This window comes from Pygoscelis adeliae, unplaced genomic scaffold, assembly GCF_000699105.1.
Source record: "Pygoscelis adeliae isolate BGI_AS28 unplaced genomic scaffold, ASM69910v1 Scaffold186, whole genome shotgun sequence".
NCBI classification, from domain to species: Eukaryota; Metazoa; Chordata; class Aves; order Sphenisciformes; family Spheniscidae; genus Pygoscelis; species Pygoscelis adeliae.
Genome location: NW_008825071.1, coordinates 4,907,412 through 4,914,341, shown reverse-complemented (window position 1 = coordinate 4,914,341; position 6,930 = coordinate 4,907,412).

Here is a 6,930-nt window from a genome sequence, read left to right as displayed (position 1 = left end):
TCTTCTCCGAAGACCTCAGGGTGTTCTGCGCACTGGTCTCCATCCTTTTGTACCGGGACTAACCACAGGACGTGCTGTTAGGGATGGGCAACAGCCCAAGCCAAAACCTAGAAGTCTAGTTTGCAAAACCTTTCCCTGGAAGGCAAACCCCCCCGCCTTTCAGCTTAGCGGAAACCATCTTAAGTCAAATTTCAACTGAAGTGAGATGACACGTAGGCAAGGTACTGCAAATATGAACTGATTTCATTCGACCACGCTAGTTACACCAACAGACCTCTATGTAACCCTTGCGACTTCAGGTCAAGGTCATGCTATCCAGCCAGCAAAGAAGCGAACTTCACCTATACGCCAACACACTTAGCTGCACAAAATCAGGTCTTTGTCAGCACCACTTCAGACCAGCATTAATGCAAACTGTTTACATTTTAATCATAACCGATTTGTAAATGCAACCACCTCTAGCCCTGATTCGAGGACTAGTCCTAAAAATTTAATATGAACACCTAACACCAACTAAAAAAAAAAAGTCACAGTTGCACAATACAAAATGCTGATCCAGTACAAATCTGCTCTTGGGCACAAAATATAGATGGGATATTTACACCAACTCCCCTGGTGATAAAAAGGTAATTTCATTTACTACAAGAAAATGCCACACACAGCACACATGTTAAGAGAGTGCACATTACCCAGAACAATTTCTTTAGTTGGCCGATAAAGCTTTCAAATGCAGTAATCACCCCTGAATCAGTGAAGTCTTCACGCAGCATCTTGGAAAAAAATGCGTCATCCACACCATCACCCATTTCCTGACCTAGGAGAAAGCATATGCCCAGTTAGTACCGTGCTGGAGGGCTTACTGGAATATAAACCCTCGTGCTACTGAAGGGTTCATCGTTCATGTGAACAACAACATTTGTTAGAGAGCTCAAATTTGAGTCTTGCTCTTCTAGAGCTCACAAACAGGAGGGAAACTGTCCCAAAATGCATTGAGAAAGACTTGTTAGAAAGCAGCATGGAAGAAGAGACACGATACTAACCAAACACAAAGAGCAACTTATTTACAGATAATGAGGCAAAAGCACAGCACAATGAAAAAAGAAGTCAGGCTACTGTTTTCCTGGCTTCTACTTATTCATTGTGAGGAAAGCCTAACCCCCTTCTGTTCGGAGTTAGCAGTGTTTTGCAGTTACTTTGTCCCTTATCTGCATGCTTTTTTCAGTTTCTTTGTTTTAAATAGTTCTGGACAATCACTATTCAGAAAGACTAGAAAGTGCTGGCATCGTTGAGCGGCTTCCTGACTGGACGGTGGTTAGGGAACCCAATTGTCCTTATTCACACCTCTACATATGTGGTATCCAATGGCAGTGCCGCAATACATGCCTTCTGCTACATTTTGACTTTTGGAGAAGACATCCTCCCTACAGACACCTCTCTCCAAGCTTCCACGTGACTATGATTTCTACCATCAAAAAGAAAAGCTTAAAGCATTTAAACACTTCACCTTAATTGCCAACCTGACTTTACCTGTTTGGATCTCCGCTTCCTTCTCTACTGAATCAAAAAGTTTCTTTGGTTTATAGGAAGTGTCAGAGGACAAATTACTTGTTTCCCAACTGGAAAATTTAGGCTTTTTTATGACAGTGCCGCTTAATATATCTAGAAAGAGAATAGGAGATGTTTCAGAAAAGACCTGTTCTTTTGCTTGAGGTATGTGGCAGTACCTACCAGCTACTCAACCAAAAACCACCACCAGAATTACCAATCCTGCAGAAAAGCAGGCAACTACATTTTAGGGTCTGGCATCACACTTACAGGACAGGATAAGACTTCACCAGCAAGTCTCTTCCCTTGCAAAAGCAGGCAACTAGACTGCCTAGTGCTATGCAGATAACTGGAAAGCTACCGTATCTCCATCTTAAAGACAACTTCATTTCTTGGCCCACTATTCTAACCAGAAAGAAAACTCTTGCCCAGCTTCTTCCCCTTCTCTTTTCCAGCCCAAGCTTACAATCTGTTTATGCTCATTTGCTCCTGAGATAATTTCAGCTGCTGCTTAAAAAAAAAACAACACAAAACCACAAACTAGAGTTGCCATAGAATTACTTTTAACCCAGGAAAACCCTTAGAAACATGGTGAGGGAGATTGCAGCCCATATCTTAAGGAAAACTTGCAAAAAAAAAATCATCCCTTTGTCTCACTGTCCACTTCCTGAGCTCAGTGAGGTGTCTGTGTTTGACCAACCACCTCTCTGGAGTCTCCATAGGGCAGAAAGCAGGAAGGTGGTGGAGCCCAGGACAAGGGGGACAGTTGGACCACAAGGAGCACACTGAAGTAGAATTAGGGTTCACGGAGCAAGTGTTCAAATGCAGTCACAGACCACACCTGAAATTTCTGAACATAGCCCTACTTCTGTCTTTGCATGGTATCAACTCCTCTCCCACTGTACAATAAACAGCGATAAAAATTAAGTCCTCAGCACTTATCTTCCCACAAAATTAAGCAGGTATGCTGGTGCAGTGAAGGTATATTCTGCAAATGCTGAACAGGTAAGAGATATTTTGGGAACATGAACATAGCGAGCTCACGAGAAAGGGAATGCTTTTTTCCGAGACCAAAGCTTCAGTGACTTGGTTCATAGTCACAACAATAACTTTAAGACAGTCTCTTTCAGAACTACATCAGCATCAGGAATATTAGGATGAAGACAGCCCATTGCTGCTGGACTTGCTTGAAGTTCAGTTGTTTCCAATCACAAAGTGACTGTGCTGCAGTTTTGAATTAGTTTGTGCAAGTTCTGTTTCATTAGAGAAATGTCCTTAAATGTCACTTACCTAAGTGAACTAAAGCTACAGCACTAATACAAGTCACCATTTACCAAATGCTTGTAATGATGGTCTGCACCTATATTCTCAGGTATAAAGAAAGTCAACAACTTTCATTTTAAAAAATAAGCATCTCAAAGTTGCACTGCACTTTCAAATTGTTAAAAATTAGTTTTCAGGCTCATTTTACTTATTTCACATATTTTCTCTTGGGTCACTGGGTTTGTAAATCCCCAGCTCTTAATAGCTACACTAGTAGTACCCCCATGATCAAGGACAGGATTTAAGAGTTAGTGATGAACTCAGGAACGAATATGAAAGCATCTTGCCATAGCCTGCCACAATATTCAAGACAGAGAAATGGAAGATATTTCTTATGCAAAAAGTATCCTTCAAATATCAGAAAGCTCAGTGCCTACTTGTCCTTGAAAGAAAATGACAACTCCATCAACACCCCTTTCTACTTTTTAAACAGCTCTTCCACATTATCGAGACTGACAAACCTGAGTCCTTCCGCTTAAAACTTTCTTCTTCTCTTGACAATTCGCCAGATGCATCATGAAACTTCTAAGGAGAGAAGGACAACAAAGTAAGAAGGTACCCATCCTGCACTGCAGATAAGCTGCCAGGGACTTGTCTAGTTATAGGAAGCAAAGCAACATGATGCACTGGTTTTAGATGAGAAGTAGCCTGACAGCAGATTAGAAGGAGCTTAAGTGCTGCGTACTGCACCTGCGTGGCCTTCTCCTCATCACTGGAATAGCCCTTGGCAGGCACATCAAGTAATAGCGGACCCCCTTCAAGCTCCTCTGAGAGCGTTTCATCTGCGCGAGAGATCAGCCAAATGACACAGGCAATAGAGGTTGAATCCTGTATTGACTAGAAACCTCAATTTAATGACATGCACAGGGAAAAAAAAAAAACAAACCACCACCCTCTCCTTTATCTGTTCACACAGGAAACAGACAGTGACTTAAACGCAGTTCAAAGGCTGTTTTTTTTCTGGCTGCCAGTTAAGTTCATTCCTTTGCCTCTCATTAGCCCCAGCTAATGTCTTCCCTGCTCAAGAGACTATCTACAAACAATATCCAGCCCTCATAGCCGTTACAAGAAATATCACAAAGCAGAATGCTTATGAAGAAAACGTGAAGGAAAAAGGCAAAAATAAAAAAACCCTACACCCAAAAACCACACACCCACACAACTTTTCTAATGCATTGAAGAAGATTAAAAAAGAAATACCAGCAAGACCCACTGAAGGTAAATCATCTCCCTTGGAGCTAGATGTGCTTTTTTTCCTTTCCTTTTGAGCTCTTTGCCTTGATGTCCCCTGCTAAAACAAAACCAAGTCTAAGCATGTATTTTATTTAAACATTACTACGGAGTAGGGGTTTGGGTTGGTTTTTGGGGGGAGGGTTTTGTTTGTTTGGTTTGTTTTTTAAACACACTAAGAGCAAAGATACACTTGAAATATGCCTAAGATACTGATAGCGCTCTCCAATGCTGACGGAGACCTGTGCCCTGAAGTTCTATACATGCGTAAGTTCTCCCTTTAGCCATTAGAGTTGTACAGTGGATGAAGTTTTTCATAAGCAGAATCAAAGCATTTTAGTCAAGAGAGAAAAGAAAAGGTTTCCAGGGGAAAATAAAAGCTTTTAATTCAACTACCAGTTCTAGAGAGTTTTTTCCCCAAAACTTCTGTATTTATGTGGGGACCTTTCCAAAACATATGATACATAGCACTTAACAACTGGGCACTGGAAAAGTCTGGCATTGCTAAACTGTATTTTATTTTGCTTGATGTATGTCTGGTCCACTAATTCCCCCATCAGTATAATCCATGGTTAGTCTTCCCAGAGCTATAGCTGAGCGTGGAGAAGGACAGTGCATGAACCAGGTCTCAGCGTGAACGTAGGACTTGGAATAAAAGCCCTGAAAATTGCCAGCGAAACGCAGAGGAGAACACGAGCTTTCCCAAGGCTCCAGCTGGCAGGACATGGCAGAGGACAGCATGGGGACACAGCCTGGTAGGACCCAACCGGGATTTCTGCAGGTATTTGGATACGCAGCTCTAGCTCTTGGCATGCCCCTAGAGCCAAATTTGTTCCTGTTGGAGTGACACCCGCGTTAGCCAAGGCAGGTGTCACAGCAAGCATGCCAATTCCTGGCCCGTTTTCCATCTATCACAAGTAAATGTTACCGTTTTAGGACAACTTGCTTAGGGCTCACGCACAGTTGTTTCTATGAAGATTCACATGTTTCCCCGGCCTCTAGCAGACCAACACAGCCTCAGCAACATTTAGTAGGAAAATTTGTCCATCAGAACATTTGAGAAGAAAGATAGCACCAGTTTATTTAATTCCCACTCATTTGTACACATTTTGCATATGTAATGTTTTTAAATCTGAGGCACCTAAGCATGGCACCTCCTTACCTTCTTTGTCTGGTAGTCACTGCCACTACTTGCGGAAGACACTGGAAGCACTGCAAGGAGAAAAGCTTACCTGTTTACTTGCAGTAACTGCATGCCTTATCTAGTTAAGGCTTGCATCACAGCTAAATAATCCAGTTTTGAGTTTGGTTTTCTAGGCATTTACAAGAGAAAACTTCACAACGCTTGCATTAAGCTTCAAAACCCCTTTCTATCAAAGCTTCTAAATGATGCAAACATACACAACTTGCTGCATCCAGAGCAGTTGCCAAAGAAAGGGGCAGACTCAGCAGCTTGTCTGATGGTCCCCAAGCCCCAGCCAGGGTAAGTGAGCCGGCACTAGAGCGAGAACAACAACTTCCACGGAAACACAGTATAAAGCATAATTTCTCCCTCAATTTTCTTTTGCTTTTTCATCCCTAAAGAAACCAACAGCTACCTGAGCATGGCTCATCCTCCGTGAGAGGGACAGAGACATTCCAACTCTTTCAGGGAAATTCAGTTTGAATTTGGAGGTCCCAGCAGCCGACACAGCCACGGAGCGCGGCCACAGGGGAGGTTTGCTGTTGGTCAGGCCTGAGCAGAGGATGCTATCAGAGATTATCACATCAGATTTTATAAATCACTCAGAGGACAACTGGCCTGTCAGCACATAAGCAGGGAAGCAGCGTGCCATGGTCTGCAAACTGTGTGGTTTTTCAAGGTTTATTCCCTAAGTCAACTGTATTTCTGGAAAGATGAGGAGGGAAAGTTGTAGGGAGGAGGTATGGCAGCTCCAGAGAGATCTTCCTCCTCTTGTATTCAGGAGCACCAATGCAGCCATCAGTTCAGCATCCATGGGCTCTTCAGCCCCATTACACAGAGGACTGCACCCACGCAGACATTTAGGTGCCCAATTTTCACCTGGACATTTGAACCCCAGTACATTCACTGGAGGGAAGGGGACAGGAGCCCAGTCCTTTGAGCACAAGGATGCGTGATGCACCTCCTCCACAGCGCACCCCTCACTGCCGGCCTTGAGCTTGCTCTCCTCTACCCCATTCAGGACTCAGCCAAATCCTCCTTCTCAAACCATCATCAGCCATTTCCTTATCTGCAGTACAGTACGTCACGCATAGCTAAGTGTCAACAGGGGACCCAGCTTACCTTTTAATTTACTTCTCACCCTGGGCCTTTTTCGGGTATAGTCAAGAGATTTTGGCAATGACCGTTTCTGAGAGTCAAGGATCCAGCTTTTTTCACTCTGACCAGTGCTTGTATTTTCATTGTTGCTTTCAGAGAAAAGATGTTTCCTGTAATTAGACTAAAGACACTATTAAGAGTGAGTCCTGCTCAGTCAGCTCCATCCATCCACGCAGAAGCCCCCCAGCCATTCCCCTTCATTTACTACCAAATTATTTCATTTCTTCCTCCCCACAGTGCAATACTTGAAGTATTTTAAGCTGTGAAATCTGCCAGAACAGCAACAGTTAACTAAACCAGCAGTATAAAAACACGGAAAGGCAGGTGCTTGCCCTTTGCCTTGTGGGGTTTGCAGCATCCTCCGTCCTCATCTCTCCCTCCCTCCCTCCTGCGTCCAAATGAAAAGCTCTCGCAAGGAGGATAGCCTCAGCATGCTTGTCTGGAGAACAAGTCTTATGAGGAGCGGCTGAGGGAGCTGGGGTTGTTTAGCC